At 44.8% G+C, this 21,139-nt stretch overlaps 1 protein-coding gene across 4 annotated transcripts in view; it reads left to right on the top strand.

Annotated features, from left to right (window-relative positions):
* RARB (retinoic acid receptor beta) overlaps window positions 1–21,139 on the top strand; it is a 549,550-nt gene that overhangs the window by 480,732 nt on the left and 47,679 nt on the right. The window lies entirely within an intron of this gene.

The following is a 21,139-nucleotide window of genomic DNA, read 5'->3' as shown; positions in this document are numbered from 1 at the left end:
TGTGGGACTAAAAGCCAGGTGTCTTAGCCACAATCCCACAGTGGGGTTTGAAGACTTATGTTACCAGTTAAGGGCTCTTGGATTTGGGCACTGGGAAGTGAGGCCACAGAGGAGGACGCTTACTGGGGAGGCAACGCCCCATAACCACGCAGCATGGCTCTGAGGGTGCTCACCTAGCAGACGGGCTCTCTGCTGGGAGCCACTGCCTGGGGATGTTTCTTGGTGTCCTGCCCAGCATCCTAACTGTACCGAGTTTAATTTGCTTTTCTACCTCTTAGAGTTCTACACTTCAGGGTTGGGACCAACTCAGTTGACTCAAGCCAATTAGCACTTTCTATGTCCCAGACACAGTGATTGGTTCATGCTGTGAACATGTAACCTAGTCTAGTCCAATGGGAATGAATTTAAAACTCATGCTCATGATCCATAAAAGAAAAAAATGATAAATTAGACTTCGTCAAAATTAAAAATGTCTGCTCTCCAGAGGACACTGTGAAATTCATGAAAAGACAAGCCACAGACTAGGAGAAAATATTTGCAGACATCTGATAAAGGCCTTGTATCTAGAATATATAAAACTCAATAATAAGAAAGCAAATAGCTCCATTACAAAAAATAGCCAGTCCCCTTAAAAAAAAAAAGTCAAGATTATGAAAGACAAAGACTGAGGAACTCTTCCAGATTTAAAGAGACATGACAACTAAATGCAATGCATAATCCAGATTGGATCCGAGATCAGAGGTAAAATAGCTATAAAGGACATTATTATGATAGTGAAGTTTGAATATGGACTATAGATTAGAATAAGCATTGTATCAACTTTAAATTTCCTGACTTTGATCACTGGGTTATTGTCATGAAAGAGAATGTTTTTGTTCCCATTTCTGCCCCTAACTCTCCATAGTTCAAGGGTTGTGTGTGGGTGTGTGTGTGTGGGGGGGGGGGTGTATGGATGGGTGTGTAGCAAAGAAAGAAAAAGAGAAAGAAAATGTGGCAAAATATTAAGAAATGTGAATCTGGAAGAAGGGTATACAGGAATTCTTTGTACTATTCTTGCAACTTTTCAGCAAATTTGAAATTTTATCAAAATAAAATTGCCAAAACAAAAGACCTCATGCTTAGAATATTGAGACAGACCTGCCCTCCCTTCCAGTGCACATGAACAAGGAGGCAAGTAGCCACGAGTAGCTGTTCTCCACCCGCAAGGGAAGTTCACTGTGGGGCAAAGCAGGCAGTGTGGATGGGAGAGCAGAAAGAGAGAGAGAAATCACACCCTGAATGGCATCATTGAATTGCTAAACAAACCAACCCTGAAACCTCTGCCTCCAGATCATTTTGTTATATTTGCCAAGAAGTAGCCATGAAGGCAGTTGAGGTTGGGGTCTTGTGCATATTTTGGGTCCTGATAGAAAAGAATGGACTGGGTCATCAGATAGGAAAGCATCCTACATGTGTCATCCCATTTGGGAGAGTCTTTTTCCTCTGGACGGTTCTCTCTAGATGATGGATTAGTTGGCCACATTTATGCCAGCTCCTTTTGATCCCTCCAAACTTTAGAGCTATTGAATTACTTAAAATCAGTGAATGTGAAGATATGAAGCTAATATTCACTTAGCTCAGGCCCCACATCCTATCATTCAAGAGAAAAGCATGATATTATCTGAAATAGCCATATTATTTATAGGTGCAAGTGGGACTCACAGGATGATCACCTAATGCTCCATTTTTGGTCTGACATTCGGTGTGACACTTGGCGTAACATGGGTGTCACACTGTGGCTCTGTGGGAGACTTTCAGTTCAAGATGAAATTATAAATGAGTAAGCCAGATGTGGACTCAAGGAAAATCAGTACTTTTGCATTTATTTTGTGTGGGTTGGAGACCCATTTCCTGCTTACATTACTTAAAACCCATATCCTGCTGCTCTGTAAAAACTGGCAACTTGGTTAGCAATTAAAAAAAAAAAAATGTTTACACCCACAGGAAAACTCTAATTTCAACTCTCAAGGAATGTATCACCTTAATTAGATTTAAAAATATAGAAATGGAAAGAAAATGGGATCATTATGCCCAAGTACACAAAAATAAATATATTTTCTGTAGAAGGCAATTGAAGGGAAAGAAATAAACACTTGGAGTATAGGGACAGAGGCTCTAATAGAATATTTTAAAAGTTGAAACAGGAGGAAGCAGGAAAATGTGAGAATCGGTAACCATTTATACCACAATATACATAACTGAAAGGAACCCAAGAATAATAGAGACTCGTGGAATGTTAGAACTGAAAAGAGATCTCAGAGATTGATTTTCACTCACCTCTCTCATTTGACATACAAGTACACTAGGACCCAGAAAGGTGAAACGGGTTTCCCAGCGATCCCCAGCTGGCTAAGACACACCAAGATTGCAGGTCACGCCTGCCACCCCTCCTTGCCATGCTTCCTTTGCAATACCAAGAGTAGCAAGATCCGCATTCAGTTGTAGTCACAGGGCAGGGCAGTTAGTTAGTTATGTGTCAGAACTCTTTGACTGTAAGTAACAGAAAACCCAGCTAAACTGGCATAAGCTAAAAAAAATAAAAAATAAATCGGCACGTGTAACTTAACAGTTCAGGGTAACACAGCTGGATCCAAGGGCTCGTGTTCCTTTTCGGGACGATGTTCTTCGTCTGTCACAGCTGTTTTTTGCCATGTTGGTTTCACTTCCAGGACGATTCTTCCTGGGGCCCGTCAAGATAACTACCAGCAGCTCCAGGCCTGTAGTCTAGCGGGCAGCTAGGGGGACTTCACCAGTGCCCAGGGACACTTAGGCCATGTGCCCCTCTAGGAGCAGATTGCCCTGGGCTGGGCTGGGAGAGGGCTGCTGTGATTACCAGGTCTGAGTGACACGCCAGCCCCTGGAGACAGGGTTGAGTGCCACCTCGCCCAGACCAGGCCCGGCGTGGGGAGGCCTGAGAGGCAGGAGGCAGGAACTAGGTTGCGTCCACCAGGATGGTCACACAGTGCTGTCGCCAGGATATTCTTATTCTTTATGCTGATGCAAGGGGGAGGGGAGGGGAGGGGAGGGGAGCAGGAGGGGGAGTGGGATGGGGAGAGAGAAAGAAAGAAACCTAAGAATCATATTATAGTAATAGCTAAGAGAAGGTGTTTCCTATGTGCCAGGAACTGGGTTCACCTCTTCAAATACTTGGTCCCATTTGCCACTCACAACAGCCCTATAAGTTAAAATCTTCCCACCCCCCCTTTTTTTTGGCAGATGAGGAAGCTGAGGCACAGAGAGGTTAATTAACTTACTCAGGGTAACACAGTAAGGGGATTTGGACCCAGGTAGTAATATACACTGCATGCTATAGAAAGCAGCTTTTAAAACTCTGAGTTGCCTTTTCGACTCCACCTTATTGCCAGTGGTTATTAATAAAACAATAATCACCCTCCTTGCTCTATATTAGAGATAAACCCCTGGAAAATTATGTGCAAGTTTAATTTTTATAGATCCAATTTGGTTTTAAATGTATAGGGGGATTTACTAGGAAAAGAAATCCTTTAGTGTGGCCCATCAGAAAAGCATGAATATTTTTTCATTCTTCTGTAAATGCAAGTTGGTATACCTTATATTTTCCAAGGGGTTTGTAAGGCTGGGGGAGCCTTTTTACAGAGGAATAGCTATTTGTCAGAGCATGGAATTTGAAAGCGGTAACAGCAAGTGAAAAAAATCGATTTTCAGCAGCATTCTAAAAGTGGTACAAAAATTTATGAAGGACTTGGGAAGGAGGCAAAGGAAGCAAAATGCCTCAGCGTTGAGTGATGAGCTTCTGCTGGTGGGGCGGGAGGCTTATACCAGTGTCAGCACAGGCAAGTATGTGGCTAAGCCCTAAAATAAAAACAACAAATGAAAAAGAGAAACAGTACATGAAGACAAAATTTGGGATTGAGAATGAGATGTCTGGATAAGCTTATGATTTAGATAAACAGCTAATTGTCCGAGATGGGGAAGGAGAAGTTTTAAGACGATGCTGCTTAGAGACTGTAGGAGGATTGAAAGTCTGATGAAGGCATTTGAGTCAGTTACAGAAATTCAAATAAACAGTTCAAACCTTTAAGCCAGGGATCAGGAAATGTTTTTTAAAGGGCCTAATAGAAAATATTTTGGGCTTTGTGGGCCCTATGATCTCCCTCAATCACTCAACTCTGCCATAGCACAAAAGTAGCCATAGAAAATAGATAACAAATGGGCATGGTTGTGTTCCAATAAAACTTTATTTACAAAAGCAGGGGAAGGGCTGGTTTAGACCGAAGGCTATAGTTTGCCTACTTCTGCTCTAAGTAGCTCACCCAAAGGCCGGGATGCCACTTATGGCTGCTGTGTGATCTCCTCTCCAGTTCCCACTCTCATCTACTCATCTCCTACCAATGGCCACTGCAGCTTCCAGCCCCCCCGGGACCCACGAGCCTCATACCTCCATATTTTCGCAGAGGCTGTTCCCTGGCATTGGACTTCCCCCTCCCCCTCCTTCAGCTGAGCCCCAAGGCTGCTGTAATGTCCCTTCCTCTTTGACACCTCCATTGGACCCCACCCCGCCCCGCGCTCTAGGCAGTTATTCGTTCTTCCCCATGTCCCTGTAGTGCTTTGAACACACCTCTGTGAACCACCTTTATTACAGTGTGATTGTGCACACACCAGGGAGGCGCCCTGGCTTGATTTAAACCCCTAAAAGGCAAGGATCAGTCTTCCTCATTCTGTAGTCCCAGGTAGCTTGGTGCTTTGCTCAGTGACAGGTTGGTCACGTGGTTCAATGTGGCCCTTTGAAGACAGCCAAATCCAGCATCTCCCTGGCTTTACTTTCTGAAAAGCTGTCAGACTCAGAACAATTCTGGGTGTGCATCTGTTCAGCTCTCAGCCATTCTCTTCTTTGATCCAGGCCCAGAACAAGTAATTCAGCTTCTTTGGGTTTGTGTTTTCTCCCAGGATCAGAGGAACATCAGGGTTGACTGAGAGCACGGGCATGATGTGAGAATCGATGCTTTTAATCCTGTTTAGACAACAGCGTTTCTGTGATCTGCCTCCCCTCGCCAGCTCCCTCCGCTAGAAGACACTGCAGCCTCTCGTGCGTTTGCTGTTGAAAACGCTCGACCGGTGCGGGCATCTTGTGCAACTCTGCGTGGCAGGGGCCCCGTTCAGGTGGGCAGGCGGCAGTGGACAATGGCGGGGTTGGGGCTCGCTCACTTTCGCTACACCTTGGCTATCGAGTTGCTCATTGACAAAAGGAGAGGATCCAGGGACAGGATAGGACAGTCATCAGGGTCAGGAGGCCAGTGGGACAAACGGAAGATAAGAATTAGGCCATGCGCTGTGATGAAGGGGAAAGTAGTGGGCCCTGGATACTTCTAGCGTTTGACCAGTTCCCATGGTCCTCTGCCCTTGAAGATGGGGTGTCCCCCACCCCGTGTCTGTAACAGAGAAACTTTGCAAGGTATTGTGGCTGCCACCCCCATTCTATTTCTTTTCTTCCTGAAGACCACTGGCCATTGATTCACAAAGGAACTTCAGGTTGCTCTTTGAGCTTAGGTGTGCGTGACCCCTGCCTTTGAGTGGCGGGCAAAGCATGTCTTTGATTTTGTTTGAGAATACCGTTTAGCGTTTATTTCACAGCATTTTTTCCTATGACAGTTTCATAAGTGTACTTGTAGAATAGAGCAATTGAATAATCTCTGAATTTAAGAGTCCCTAAGCACTCATTGACACCTTCTCATTTGGGGCGTATTGAGCTTAAAAACCGCTTTTTATAAAGTCTCTAAATTCCGATTTATACTTTAGACAGGAATGTCCCCATGGGTCGATTGGATGGAATGAATGAGCTTTGTACGGATGCTTAGATACTTCCATGAGAGGTTTCTGTTGTTGTGTGTGTCTCTCATTTCCCCGTTAATGTTAAACTTACATTAAAACAAACCTTTTGGATTAAAGGCACTTAACCTCAGTTAAAATCACTTTGTTGGTGCACAAATTATATTGATGTGCGCATTGGTCCTACGGCTGGATTTTACTGGCTTAATAATGAGGAAATTCATATTGTAGGTTGCCCTGTGTACTTGGGAAATTACATAAAAATCATCATCAGGGCACTTAATGTCTTTCTAATTTTAGTTTATTTCTTCATTTGTTCCCTAGTTACATCCTAGCCTGTTACTGCGTTTCCAGGGTTCACTGTGATCATTTTGTTCTGCTCACCAGAGATGCAGCATTAACCCCCCACCTTCTCCTTTCCCCAAAGAGCCCCCACAAAAGTAAATGAAAGGCTGGAAACTTTATATTTTTATATTTTAAAATGTCATTGGAGCTTGAAACTAAAAATCTGCTGCCCCTTTCCACTTGCCAAATGTTAATGTTTTCCTGCATCTGTCCAGGAGATTAAAAAAAAACCCACAAATTCCGTTTGGGCACCGACAGCCCAGTGATGTCACTGCCACCGTGGGACTTGAAGCCCATTAACACTCAGACTGCAAAGGAAGTATTAAAATTCCTTCAGCTTTACTAACACATTTCTCCCTGCAGCCTGTATCCTGGAAAGGGGATGCTCAGCACATTCTCACCTTAGAAAAAGAAGTTTTCATTACACAGTGGGACAGAGCAGAGGAGGGAACCAAGGGCTTTGGGGTTAGCCTGAGCTGGGTTCAAATCTGACCGCACCCTGTAGCTGTCTCATCTTGGGCAAGATGTGTAATTTTGCTTCAGGTAGGACAAGCTAACCCACAACATGGGGCTTATGGAAACTTTGCAGGATTATGTTGTGCATTGAACTTCGTGAGGATAATGCATTTAACACCATGCTTGGCACCCAGTAGGTGCTAAATAAATGATAGCTGTTCTCTTGGGTTCTTCCTCTAGTGGTGACACAGGCCGTGTTCCCTGCTCTTGCTGCTGCTGCCACAGCTGTGGGGTTTTTTGGTATTTCGGGGGGGGGGGGGGGTTATGTCAGGAGAAAAGTGATGTGTGGAGACTCTATTCACTCTGAATGGTTTATAATGCCACAGTGTAGGTGTACAGCCCCAATATCAAGTCACAGCATTAAAAATAAAACTTGAAGGCATCGTTTCCAACATAAATATCCACCTTCCTCGGCTACTGGAAACTGGGAGGCAGATGGTTCATTTGCCTGGAGATGCTGAAACGTGTGTAATCAGAGAATGGGACAGGATCCTGGTATCGTGGAACCCAACGCCAAGGGGAAAACCGAACTGGGGTGTTAGAAAGGACGCCTGGCCCCCTTCCTGCATCAGTTAGCTCAGGCTGAGGCCATCGGGGTCTCCCAAGCAGTGCCAAAGCCACACCCAATCACCAAGGAGGCAAAGTCTCCCTCCCTTGCAGTATCTCCCTTTGTCACCCATTTGGAAGGAAGGCTGGGGAGGACATTGGTGATAACAGGATAGCTGATGGTCACAAAGTGTTTTACCATCAGCACAGCCTCCCAAGACTTCAGGTCATCCGAAGTGGCAGGTGGGACAGGCATAGTATGATGATCCTCAGTGTCCTGAGATTCAGAGAGGCCAAGAAACCTGTCTAAAGCCACAACGCTGGCTCTAACCTACGGGTCCTACCCAATTCCAGTCCCAGTATTTACAAGTAGAGTTCTTGTGTGCTTTTAGTGCTAAAAACTTTTCAGAATCTTCACCCATCTTTGCTCCCAAATCACGTATTCTGATTTACATACATGATTTGATTTATGTACTAGTTTAATGCAGTGTTTTCCCAAGTGCAAACTCTGCACACGGTGATATGAGACATAATTTTAGGGAGTATTGAATTTAGCACGGACTAATATCAAATCATGTAGTGATAAAGTTATTCCCTTTTCAGTATTCAGTCTTTTATTGCCAGTAAGAAAATCTCAGTTTGATGCCAGAACAGTCTTAATTATTAGCTCTTGAACTTTTATACTAATCCCCCTTTTATACAGAGAGAGGACAGGTAGCCATACCTAGTCAACACTAAATTGTATTTATTTCAGAGGCCTGTACACTGTTGCTTCAGCAGCCAGATAGCACGTATTTTAGGCTCTGCAGGCCATTCAGTGTTTGTTGCAACTACTTGACTCGCTCTGCTATTGCATCATGAAAGCTTCATGAATGAATATGGCTTTGTTCCAATAAAACTTTATTTACAAAATCAGGCACTGGACCTGAAAACCCTGTTGACTTTTTACCTTCCTCTTTATGGAGAGTAAACGATTTTTTTATAGTAGTAATATAAAATTCTCTAAATTTTATTTGAGCAAAAAAAATCAATTTAGACAGAAGCCATAAGAGTATAGTGGAAGTGGAAAGGCCATGTGAGTGTGTGGAAATGGTCAAGATCGTACTGGAAGTACTGAAGTTCGATGAAATCTGTTTTTATATGTTAGCTGGTCAAGTGTTCTTGTATCCTAACAGGAATAGAGCAGAGTCTGGGGGAGTCTCAGCCCCTCAGAGCCCCCTGTAATGCCTCAGCTGTTTTTGGGATCCACTGAGCCACCCCTCAACCCTTCCCCTATCCTGAGCTGTACACAACTCGAGGATGGGCAGCTGGGTCTTGCTTTTCTTGGATCCTCAGGCTTTAGTCCTGTTCTGTACAATGAAGGGTCGATGAATGGGTGGAACTGGTAGTGTGGGATTCAAGCAGTTAGGTGAACTGATGTGGGGAATATGAGGAACCAGGGAGACCTCAAGACCTTCTGAAATCCGGTAGGGTAGTGTTGTGGCATAAAGCACAGACTTGAGGGGCAGCTGGATTTGAACCCAGCACACCCCTTAGCTCTGTGTGATTTGGGGCAGGTTATTGAGCATCTTTGTGCCTCTGGTTCCCTCTCTAATAATAGGACCTACCTCATATGGCTGCTGGGAGTAATACATGAATGAATTTCTGGTAGGAACTAAAGACATGCCAGCTCTGAGCCAGATGATCCTGTGCTAGGATTCCTGGCCCTTCATCTCTTTACAGAATCGTCTTCAAGTGTGTCAGAGTGGGCAGAGCCCTGCATAGCTGCTCAGCCTGCCCCAGCCCACCCAGGACCCTGTCAGCTCCCCAAAACGCCCCCCATACCAGCCGCTGCCTCGCCCTCAGCACCCTGTCACGGGGTGCAGCCTCCAGGTGTGCGTGCTGTTCTGTCTGCCTGGGTGCACAGCCCCTACCCTTCCCCCTCATCCTTCCGCCACCTCTCTCCTGAACACGCAAACACACAGCTCCGACGGGGCGGGTGTGACCTACTCTCACCTCTCCACAGTGTGACATGTCAGTGGCACCTCCATTGGGTGACTTTGAAAGTCAAACCTATTTTTGAGTCCAGGAGGTAGGCAGGTATGTAAGTAGGGGTGTGTGTGTGTGTGTGTGAGAGAGAGAGAGAGAGAGAGAGAGAGAGGGAGAGGGAATGTGCACAAGTGTTCTCTGCACTGGCTGTGAGCGTCTTAAGGGTAGGCTCAGTCTCATTCTATTCCCATTTGGTTCCTCAACTGTAAGTCCAACACCTTGTACTTAAAAGAAATTTCTGGAATGGATTGGAAACAGTGCGCTTGAGGAGTAGAGATGCTAAATCAGGAACTTTTGTCTGATCTTCCCAAGAGTTAGAGAGTTGATTATGTCCCACTGATACAACGAGCCAGTCTTTGCCTTTTCCACTTTGCCGCCTCCTCTAATTTGCACCATATGGATACTAGCATTTTACCCCTTTGATGACATGAAGTCTTGACCTGGTGTGTTCCATAGGGGACATGATCAGACAGGGCTTGTAAATATGTCCTAATAGAGAAGATTCGCTTCCTCTCAAAACTGAAACACCTACACACCATATTTCATCAAATGTAGAATTTGTTAGGTGCACTGATTTTTAAGTACCACTAAAAAGCGAACAGCAGCAACGAAACTGAGACACACTGAAGGTTGTAAGACAGATCGGGAGTGAGGGAGAAACCAAACATCAGCCCTGTGAGAAAAGGAAGCATCTCACACTCTAGGCTGGAGATAGCCTATGTTTTCATCTTGAGCTGTTTTTTCATTCTGCTTGAAACAGACTTTGGTAAAACCTCAGAGCCCAAAGACAATCCCCAGCACAGAGAGCGGGCTGAATAAACATGCAAGCACTTCTAAAATAGCTGGCAGAGAGCCCTTGGTTTGGAAGCAGATGTCTCCGTGAAAACAGGAACCCGAAATTCTCTCGCAGTCCCTGTGTTCCAGGCGACGAACATGGCCTTTAAGTACCATCTCCCAGTGACAGCAGTTCTCTGGCGGGTGGCTACCTAAATTGCTCAATAAATCCATGCGTCGAGTACAGTCTGGAATTTGCTCTTCTTGGAGTGGTATTGAGCACTTACCACCCGTCTCCTTTCCCTCTGCCCTCACAAAATATTAACTGCCACAGTTATTTCTCTTACTCGTCTCCCTTTAAAACTGGAAAACAATGATTTGATCAGCTATTCGATGAGCTAGATTAGTGGAGACAGGCATCATTTTAGTACTGGGACCAAGGAGAGTGAACACCCAATTTCCTCAAGAGAAGGAATGTTTTTGTCCCAAAGACACACCTAATTGTCCCAACATTTCATTGCATTGACTTTTTAAAACTTTCGGATTGCTTTATGTTCAAAATGATTTTAGGACAGAAGTGTTGTTTTGATGTTGGAGAATGCAAATCCCCCACTTTTCTTTGTTTCTGGGGGGCATTTTATAACATCACTCGGTCAGGCCTGTAAACAGTATTTTGATTCAGCAACATTGTTTAAATATTAAAATAGAACTAAGGGATTTCACTGAAGCTTCTAAACGGCCCCCTTAGAAGCCAGTCATGATCTGCCCTCCCAAAGAGAGTGGTAAATGTTGTTCCTTGTAAAGTCTGTCGGCCCAGGAGATTTAATGAGGACAGGAAGAGAGTCAAGTGTGAAATGTAATGAGTGAAGGATTCCCACTTTGTGTGCCGAAAGTGTCCGGACAAAATGCTTGAGCAGTTGTAAACTGAACGGAAACTTGGCCGTGGTGCTCTTGGACTTTGAGCTCTCAGAAATGTGAAAATAGGCAGGCTGAGAATGTACCCCCAACCCCACACAGGGGTGCAACCCAGCTCGTGATTTCAGGATGAGAGACACCAGGACTTCCCCGTGCTGGGCCCTGGGGCTGCGCCGTCCCTGGCTCCCCAGGGTGACGATGGCATCCAGTTCTCAGAAGGCAAAGCCCTGTTCTCCCAAAGAGTGCCTTGTGCCTGGCTTTGTGTTCCTGAATAATAATCCTGTCCAGCAAATTGAAATGCAGTGCTGACGTTAAAAACATCGACAGTACCAAGTGTTGGCAGGATGTGAAGCAACTAGCACACATGGGTGGCTGGTGGGAGTATAAACTGAGCCAAAAGTATCTGTGTGACTCAGTAATTCCCCTCTTGGGAACATCCTCAAGAGAAGTGAGTGCAGAGGCCACCAAAAGATATATACAAGGATGTTCACAGGAGCTCTGTTCTGAATAGCCCAGAGCTGGAAACAACCCACATGTCATCATCAGTAAAATGCGTAAATAAGTTGTGACAAATTCAAATAACGGATATGCGCAGCAATAAAGAGGGAACTAACTACTGGTAAGTGTGACAGCATGGAGGAATCTCAGACACGTAATGTTGAATAAAAGAACTCAGAATAAAACAGAGCATTCTGTGTATTTCCATTTGTATAAATGAGCAAAACTAATCTACATGATAGAGTTGAGCATGGTGGTTGCCTTGCCCCCAGGAGCCTTGTGGGCATATACACAATTATGTATGTCATGTAAGTTTTATCTCAATCAAAAAGAAAAGAAAAGATTGGAACGTGGAAGTGGTGCTGGAGAGGGCCATGGATGGCCATTCCCTCCTGTGGGTAGAGAAATCATGTTATCACAGATGAGAACTATAACATCCTCTCTTTGGAAGAATCTTCCCTTTTAACACATTAACATTTGTTCAGGAGGTGTTTGCACCTCTCTGTCTTTTGCCTTTTCATCTGATCTGGACCTTTATCACAGGCGGCTTGGAAGGCAGCAATGGGATGTTATCCCCGATTCACTCTGAGTTCTCTGAGGATGGTTATGTAATACCTGTAATTGCATCAACCTACCTAACGAGCTTTTCCCTTCAGTGCCATGCCCTGCAAATTAATAGCCATGGATCCATTTACAGCATGTTGTGTTTTGGAAAACTATTTCAGCCATCAAATAATAAACAGCTTTAAAAAAAGATAACATAAGAATTGTTATTTTTAAATGATGAGTTGCCAGTAGTGTCAGTAAATTCCTCTCAGATATGTAACATAGTCAAAGTAGGATTTAAGAAGCTGTGTAGAATCTAGTTTAATAATTAGTTGACTATTTCACTTTTCCATAATTAAGAAGAATCCCAATAAGATGTCTTTTCATGTTGACTCAATCATTAAAGCCAATGAGACTTTAAACTAGTAAGTGTTCAAATGGAGACTGGCTTAGCAATGTTAACAAGAAAGTCTGGTAGAATAGACAACCTACGTTTTTTTACAGCCACCAAAAGAATTTCTCTGGGAGACTGTTCACATTTAAAGACAAAGCTCTGCATTTACAGAAACTCATCTTAATTTTTTAAAAACAGCCAAAGGATTTTTTTAAAAATGTTAGACTAATTGACTTAAGGGAACACAGGAGAATTAACCTTGGAGTCCGATCTGCGCACCGAGTGAGTACATGTTGGACAAGGGCATCCATTTGGTTCTGATGTTCCTGGTAGAGCAAAGTCCCAGGCAGGATACTCTGTGTCCACAAGATGAAAACAGCCTCAGTGTTCAGGAGAATCACAGGTTTTCCAGATACTGATGTTGGGGATGAATGTCTCCTGGGGTCCTTATAAAGCGAGAACTGGGAGATGTTCTTTAGGATGTCCTTGACATTTTCATTGCTTTTCTTTAGGAAATCCCTCCACATCGTTAAATCTCGTGTTTTCCAAATTGGAATATAAAGGGCATAGAAAACCGTGGTGCTAAATTAGAAAATATAAAACAAAACTCTGCACAGTTTGATCTCATTTATAAAAACACAGGTTTGAACGATACAGCTCAAAATACCTTGTTATATTCTTCCTTGGGCTTACCTGTATTTTTATTTTATTGTTTCAATTCCGTGCACATTTGTTAGTTGTATGATAAAGAAAAGAAGAAACGCTATTTTTTAAAAATCGGGTTTGCCCCTTAGGTTGAGGCAGAACTTCTGTTTTTCTATTTATCTAGCACTTTAGGCTAAGGAACATTGGGTGTTGACAATGCTTTAGATAGAAACAGCCGAGAAAATAGACGCTGCTACTGTTTTGCATTTGTCTGTTTCCCCCGGGGAGCAAATCCGTTCCTGTACATTCACACATCTTGATGCCTGAGGATAACGTCCATATTTACCTCAATTTAATAGACCATAAAGCAGGGGTCAGTCTGTGAGCCAAACCTGGCCGACTGCCTGCTTTTATCAATAAAATTTTATTGGAACACAGCCTCGTACATTCATTTACATATTATCTACGGCTGCTTCCCTGCTTTAACTGCAGAGTTGAGTCGTTTCGACAGAGGCCATAGAGCCCACAAAGCCGAAAATGCTTAGTATCTGGCCTTTTACAGAGGAGTTTGCCAACCCCTGCCATAATCCATTCACTCTTTAAATTTTCCATTTTAATTCAAACAATGGTTATGAGAGTTTAGTTCAATGGCAAACATATGTGCAGTTTGTAGCCATACCTTCCTTTCTGTCCCGATTCCTATGACCTGCTCAGTGGTTACGTGCCTTGCAGTCATGTCTTGATAATTCAATAGGGACCACATCTAATTTCAATTTGGGATTGAAAATTCACAAACAAATCATCTCCCAGCACCCCCCCTCCCCCAAATCCTTCATGTTAGGTGCAGGAAAAATGAAAGGATTTTGTTCTGGATAGAAATGCAGCTAACCATAAAGCCATGTAACTTTTTTAAACACACACAGGTGAAGAAAACTTAAACATCCAACCAGTAGCTCTTTTGGGGGTGAAATAAGTAGAAACTGTGAATAAATGAGCTTGATTTTCTTGCCTAGAAATTGGCTGTGAAAGCTGTTCTAGACAAAGAGAGGAAATTGTTGTGCGCAGGGGCACCAGGGTTGGAACAGGTAGTGTTTCAGGATGACATCTTTTTGTCTAAATGGTCACGTTATGTTAAACCCCATACGTTATATATAGTGAAATGCTTTAACATTTACATCAACTCATGGCAAATGTATTACTCTTCACTGATGCCTTTTATAAACTACCAAAGAGAAAATTAAAACAAGCATGCTTCAATGGGCTAGCATGGTGTCCTGGCCCATTTTAAAGATGGCAGTTACAAGTTTTGTAACTTGTAATATCAAGATACACATTCCTACCCTTTTCACATCTAAGGGAGTTTGTGAGAACAAAAGTTTGGAAAAGTGAAAGTCCTTTGCCAGATGACAGTGCTGGAGAAACAGAAGATAGAATTGTGATTAATTTTACTGATCCAAGGCTGCAGAAGAATCTCTGTCTGGGGACACCCCCCCCATCAGACAAAGGACAAGGCACTACTTTTCTCCTGCAATCCCAAGACTTCCCATCTGCGCAATGCAGAGCCCACCTCCAGTGGAGCAACGTACTCTCTGCATATTGTTGTCCCAGAAGAACTTTCCCGACCTACTTAGCTTTCAAACTTTGCTCATCTAAAAGACACAGTCATCTCCCTGAGAATTTCTTCCTAGAGTCTAATTATGCAGAACCAGGGGTGCTCCAAACATTGCCTCATATCCGGTCTCATCACAGAGGGACCTGCTTCAAGGGTAAATCAACACGTGTTCTTTGCTGCCGCAGGAGCTGACAGCGTCTCTAAGATATTCCTGGTGCCTCCAACAGTTTCTAGGATGTTTGAAAAAAAGATCCACTGGGGCTTTGGTTCTGCTGGACTGTAATTCATTGATAAATGGAGAAGAGATCCGTGCAATAGTCATGAATACACCCTCTGTGGTTTAATGTAATAGCGGCCTGTTAAAAAGCACCTCACTGAGCATCCCCAAGGTGAGACCTAGAGGCTAGCTGGGTGACCGTGTGCAAGTCAGTTAACCTCTCTGGGTACTACACATCTGTAAAACAAGAGCTTCGAGGCAACGATTGGTAGGCTCCCTTCCAGGCATCGCACAATCCGAAACAATAGACTGTAACATCCCTTTAATTAGAGTTGGTAAGACCTCTTCATTGAAAATCACATTTGCTTCCAGGACACAACTGCAGCGAAGCCTAATTCATCCTGGGCTCTGCCCCTCATAAAATTTTCGAACATAATGATGTACCAGGGTTGACTTTTCTCACTGCTTTTTCTTCATATGTCAGTTTTTAATGCGGGGAGTCTCTGAACATCCCGTCATGGCCAGCTATAACAGAGTATGATCGTTTTAGAGGTGAAATACCTAAGACACAAAGAGGTTAATTACCTTGCCCAAGAAGAGAAAGAAAATCCTTCAAGCGGAATGGTCAGGAGGAGGAGCTCTATGCCTCGATGGACGGTCAGAGAAGGACAGTTATAATTTTACACTCTACGATTCACAGGGATCTAGTGGGAATGTATAGATTTTAAAATAATGAGAAGACTTGCACTTCTTTGTCCCTAGACTGCCCCTAGACTGTAATTGGGAAGAGAGAAACTAAGGAAATGGATGTCAACGACCCCTCGGTAGTCACAGGGAGCTGGGCATATCTAGGATTAGGTGACAGTTTACACCCGTCCCCACCCCCCTGGTCCCAGGCGAAGCCCGCCCATCGCCGGCTTCCCCCCTGGAAGCATTCTTCGTTCCGCAGGCGGGTTCTCTGTATGGTCCCTGAAGAGGGAAGCTGTCCCGGGAGAGGTGGCAGGTTAGATCACTTTGGGGGACTTCAGAGGAAGTCAGTGTTGGCTCCGTCGCATCAGGGCACGTGGAGAAAGAGGAAGGAAGGAGAGTCCGAGGGGCTTCGGGAAGGCCTGGAGAACGCGGGCAAGGCCTGGCCTGGAGCAGCTCCGCCCTGGAAGCTTGGTCCGGGGGAAGCGAGAGGTCCGGGGGCCTTCTCAGAGCCTCCCCAGCATCTCCACTCCTGAGGTGGCCCTGTCCTGCCCCCCTCGTCCGTGTCTGTAACAGACTCTGAGATATGTTTGGGGATCATGGTTATGGCCCCGGATTCTTGGCTCAGGGCTCTGTACATAGAGCAGGAGACACAGGCTGTCTGGTCCCCAAGTTCCCGTCCAGGGCATGGCCCCCATGGGCGCTGGATGAGGGACGAATGTACACACGCTTCTGGTCAGAATCCAGCTTCTGGTCTACACGGTTATGGTGTCATATTTAACACAGAGAAATGTTTCGATGGGTGACAACTTTTCTCAGAAACCCACTGCCCAACACACAGTGGTGTCATAATAAACAAATGCCTGAATGCACTGAGAATATCACTGGTTTCCAGCAAGTTCTGCCAAGGTAACCAGAAGCATTTTCTCTTTATGTATGAGAAGCTGAGAGATGTCTGCCCAGCGGGATGGCTCTCTGCCCTTGTACTCGCTTGACTTCTGGCCCCTTGCAGGATAAATCAAGTCCTCAGAAATGGGGAGGGTTTTTTTTAGGTATAGGGCAGGGTGGGGCAAGTTTTTCGTAAAGTGAGGGATCCTTTTATAACAGGAGCAGTCCCCTTCAGGTAACTGGATGTTGGCAAGTATCATGTGAAGCAAGCAAGGGAGATACTGTTTTCAAATCCTATTTAAAGACCTAGGAGTATAAGATTTACAGAACCAAAGTGACTTGGCTGCTGTCAGTGGCGCGCGGTGGCTGTGCCAGGAATGGGACCTGGGAGCCCTGACTCCGAGGGGAGCGCGTCTTCATTTATTGCCGTCGCGTCCTGCTCTCGGGAGTGCATGTTCACCAGCTGCTCTGTATAAACTACAAATCGGAAGCATCTAGAAGTCGGGGGCCACGTTTGCCCCATGTACTTGATGCAGTGCCCTCAAAAATAAATAAACAAACGCTTAACAAATGCCTTTTAAACATGATGGGAAGATAGCTTGCTTGCCACGTTCCTATCTGAATAAAGAATCAGCCCTTACTCACACTTTTCAGGATTGAAAAGGGGAGAGAACGACCATAAAACTTTCACAGCGATTCTTACGAACTCCTTTTCACCTGTACAGGACCTATTAGTAGCACGGCATAATTTTTAAAATGGGCCATTTTTAGTAACAGAAGTAAGGGGTGGGCGGATCTCTCCATCTCATTCCCATAGAAAATACAGTTTGAAAACTGCTTCTTAAAAAGCTATAGCTTTATATCCTATGGGCAATGCCCAAGGCTGATGCATTTAATTTTCTGTGGGGTTTCGCTGCTGTGTCCTCAATACAGTATAGGAGACTCCTTGCAGCCAGGAGGGAATTCGTTTAAAAAGTGAAGGGATTTCTGAAGGTTGCCTAAGAAGCGTTTTGAAGGCAGAGCTAAATGGGGCGCTGCCTTTTTCCTGGCCAATGCTCGCTTTCCTTCCCGAGGAGTGCCAGCCCGGGCCCTCACCCACCTGCCAGTTCTGATGGAGTCAGAAAGACGAGCAGCCAAATCAGGGTGACCTACTTCTGTTACCACGGCACCCAGCATAAATGTTCTAACTCCTTGAAAAGTCAGAATGCACAACAAGGAAAGAGAGGTAAAGTGCATTAGTGCTTTTAAGGTCTCTTTAGTCAAGGTGTTGGCCAGAACAAAAAGATCAAAGGAGAATTTAATCAGAACCTTTCCCCAGGAGAAATTAGGGTTAAGTCATCAGCAGCCTCACTGCTATCACCATTCCCTCCGTCTTGATTGGAATAAAGGTGAGGCTCCTAAGTAATTTTGCACAAGTCTTTTTCATCTCATAAAGGTAAGAATTAAAACCTCAGATGAACACACCGCCTTCAAAAGGAGTTCTTGTCTTCGCTCGCTCTCCATTTTGAGAAGGTTTGCTTTTATGGCGCTGGGGTGCAATCAGAAATTATACTTGATGTGGAACATTTTCAGTGTTCAGCCCCATGAAGTGAACCGACAAAGCTCTTCAAAGAGCCTGCAAGCTTGTGGTGGTAAATGGATGGGGGAAAACACTTAAAAATCTCTCTATCATGAAAATAAAACTCCAAGGGTGCTGGGGTGTGCTGGTGTGGGAGGAGTAGAGAGGGGCTGGATGCAGACAAGGTGGACATTTATGTGACTCCAAATTGCCCCTGTCTCCTGTCCTTAATAGCGAACCCCTTGAAGTCAGAAATTTTGCCTTCATTGTCTTTACAGATGCGTCAGAAAATCGTTTCTGGCTCATGCTTCCATGAGTTCACTTAATTATGCACATAATTCCTGAGTATTTGCCATTTTGTCTTTCAACAAAAAATACGTATTCTGTGTCTGTTATATGCCAGATACTGTTTTAGGTGCAGAGAGTCAACATTGAAGCAAGTCTCTGATGTCATGGAGCTTCTCTTTGGGGCAGGGGAGAGGGTAGACAGATATTAATAAGCAATTTGATGTAATACATCAGGTGGTCATCACAGTTTAGAACTGTGTTGTGCAATATGGTAGCCAGTACTTATGGCTACTGAACATTTGAACTATAAAGAAAAATATAAAGCAGAGCATTATGGGGCTGAAGGGGGCTATTTGATAAAAGATGGTCAGAGCACATCTATCTGGCACGGTAACATTTGGGCAAGGACATAAAGGAAGCAAGGGAGTGGGCCATGTAGATATGAGGGTAAGGGTTCCAGGCAGAGGAACAGCAGGTGCAAAGCTCTGTGCTTTATGCTGAGGGTCAAGTGGTAAAGGAAACAGATATAATCATGGACATGGTCTTGGACCTTTCATTTTACAAGTCAGGTAGACATTAAACTAGGAATATACATATATAGTAAGAGTACATACATAGCTCAGCATCACGCTGTGATAGGCAATAAGTGGGAGAAAGGATTCAGGGTTGCCGATGAGAGGAGACCTCAGTGAGGAGGTGTAAAGTCAGAAAAGGAGTTGATGCAATAGAGGGGTGAGGTCTTTAGAGGCAGTGGAACAGCATGAGAGAGGGTCTTGCTGCAGGGATAAGTCGTGTCTTGTGGGAGCCCAAATGAAAGGTGACCAGTGGGGCTGCGCACAGTGAGTGAGGGGAGGAAGCCAGAGGGTAGGTTGGCAGGCTCTTGTAGCCTGCTGGAGGAGTTTGGCTTTATTCTCAGTGTAAAGCAGCGCACCATTGATAAGTGATAAACACTGAGCAACAGAATCACATTTGCAGTTTTAAAATATTGACTGCCCAGTGTGGGGGATGGGTTAGGGAAGGGGCCAGCAATGAGAGTGGGGGAACCAGTTAAGAAGTCCAAGCAGGAGAGGATGATGGCTTGGACTAAGACAGTGGCAGTGAAAAATAGAGTTTGAAAATAAAGAGAAGTGGGTAGATTTCGATAAATAAATTGGAGCTAGAACCAACATTACATTGCACGTAAAAGGCACATGGGGAATGTTGGACTGGATGGGTGGGTGGGTGGGTGGATGGATGGATGGATGGATAGCTACTAGTTCTCTGGCCTTCAATACAACTCTGGCAGGCCAATCTCAACCTTTAAAGAGAATTGGGTGATACACCTTTAAATAGGGTGCTAGTGCCCAGTGATGTTCCCCTTCCTCAAATGGGTCCCTAGATTCCCATGATTCGTGACTCATGATTATAGTGATGGAGTTCTGCTGGTGAAGGTATATTGTTTTCCACTGATCTTGCCAGAAACCTGATTTGTGGTTAAGGAAGCAACTAGCTGCATGCATGTGTGCGTGCGTGTGTGCGCGTGTGTGTGTGTGTGTGTTTTCACCTGAGAGCAGGGTATGTGGAGAACCAGCTTTTGTGGAGGCTTGTATTGGACCAGGCACGTGGTGACTGTTTATCACAGGCTGCTTCAGGGCTGCCCAATGAGGTCGACACCATCCAGCCCCTTGTATAGGTGGAGAACCTGAAGCTTAGAGAAGGCGGAGCATTTGCTTGAGGTCACATCAGGTCAGTGGCAGGAATGGCTCTCTCTCTGACCCAAATTGGAACCTTCAAAGTCTACTCTATCCAACCCTCCAAATTTCCTTTTTCTGTGTAATTAAGTGACCAAAATCTTGCACCTCAGCATAAGCATCCACTGTTCTAGCGTCGTTCCTCAGACAAAGGCTCCAGGGATTCCTTGTGATGTCAACTAGTGGTGGGCCCTTCGTGACTCGGTTTCCTCTGTGGGGAGACCTAGCTGGGAGACCCTCGACTGAGAAGCACTGAAAATGGTAGTGAAAAGTAATTGTATGTTTCAAGTACACCAATTCCTTGTAGCATAGAGGTCAAGGAGACCGGGCTTTGAAGCAGCTTAGCTGTGAGTTCGATTCCAAACAACCCCAAGCTGTCAGTGAACTGGAGTTCCCGTGAGTGCAGAATGGGGCTAAGCCTACCTCAGTGGTACGTTGTGAGAGGATCTGCTTGTATAGTTAGTCCAGATCCTTCCAAGCACAGGGTAAGTAGAACAAAGGACAGTTATCTGCTTATGTTTTGAGGCAAGGAGGGGTTTTTGGAGGGTGACTGGATGTTCTTGGCATTGCTCTAACAAACCTACATGTGATTATTTCTCCTTGAGTGGATAAAAATTAGCTGTAGGTAATTATCTTTGCCTCTGCGGAACTTAAGAGAAAAAGCAAACAAACAGTTCACTCTGTAAACCTCAGAAGAAAAGCTCTTTCCCCCCAGATTTCTCACTGTTTGTTTCTGTACCCCAGTCTCTCCTATTCAAAGCATAATGGGCCCTGCGTTTGCTCCCGCGACAAGGCCCCTCACAGAGCCAGCGGGAGGCCTGCAGAGGAGGGAAGCTGAGCCAGGGCCTTAGGAAAACGCTTGCCAGGCACTGATGTTCGACTAATCGGTAATGTCTGGGGAGTTGGCACCAGGAGAAAGGAAACTAAAGAGGCTGGTGGACTTTGAGGAAGGAAGACAGACTCAAAGCCAGGCATCGAGATCCAGGAGAAAGAGCCTGGCCAACATGGAGTCCAAGGGAGTTTGTCAAACAGTTTTGAAATGGTCAATTAAACCGCTGAAGGACAGCGTGCCTGGAGGGGCCCAGCATTAATTACTCCTAGCAGAGCT

This window comes from Miniopterus natalensis, chromosome 15, assembly GCF_054644295.1.
Source record: "Miniopterus natalensis isolate mMinNat1 chromosome 15, mMinNat1.hap1, whole genome shotgun sequence".
Lineage (NCBI taxonomy): Eukaryota > Metazoa > Chordata > Mammalia > Chiroptera > Miniopteridae > Miniopterus > Miniopterus natalensis.
Note: the sequence above shows the minus strand (reverse complement) of the source record. Positions and strands in the feature narration are given on the sequence as shown.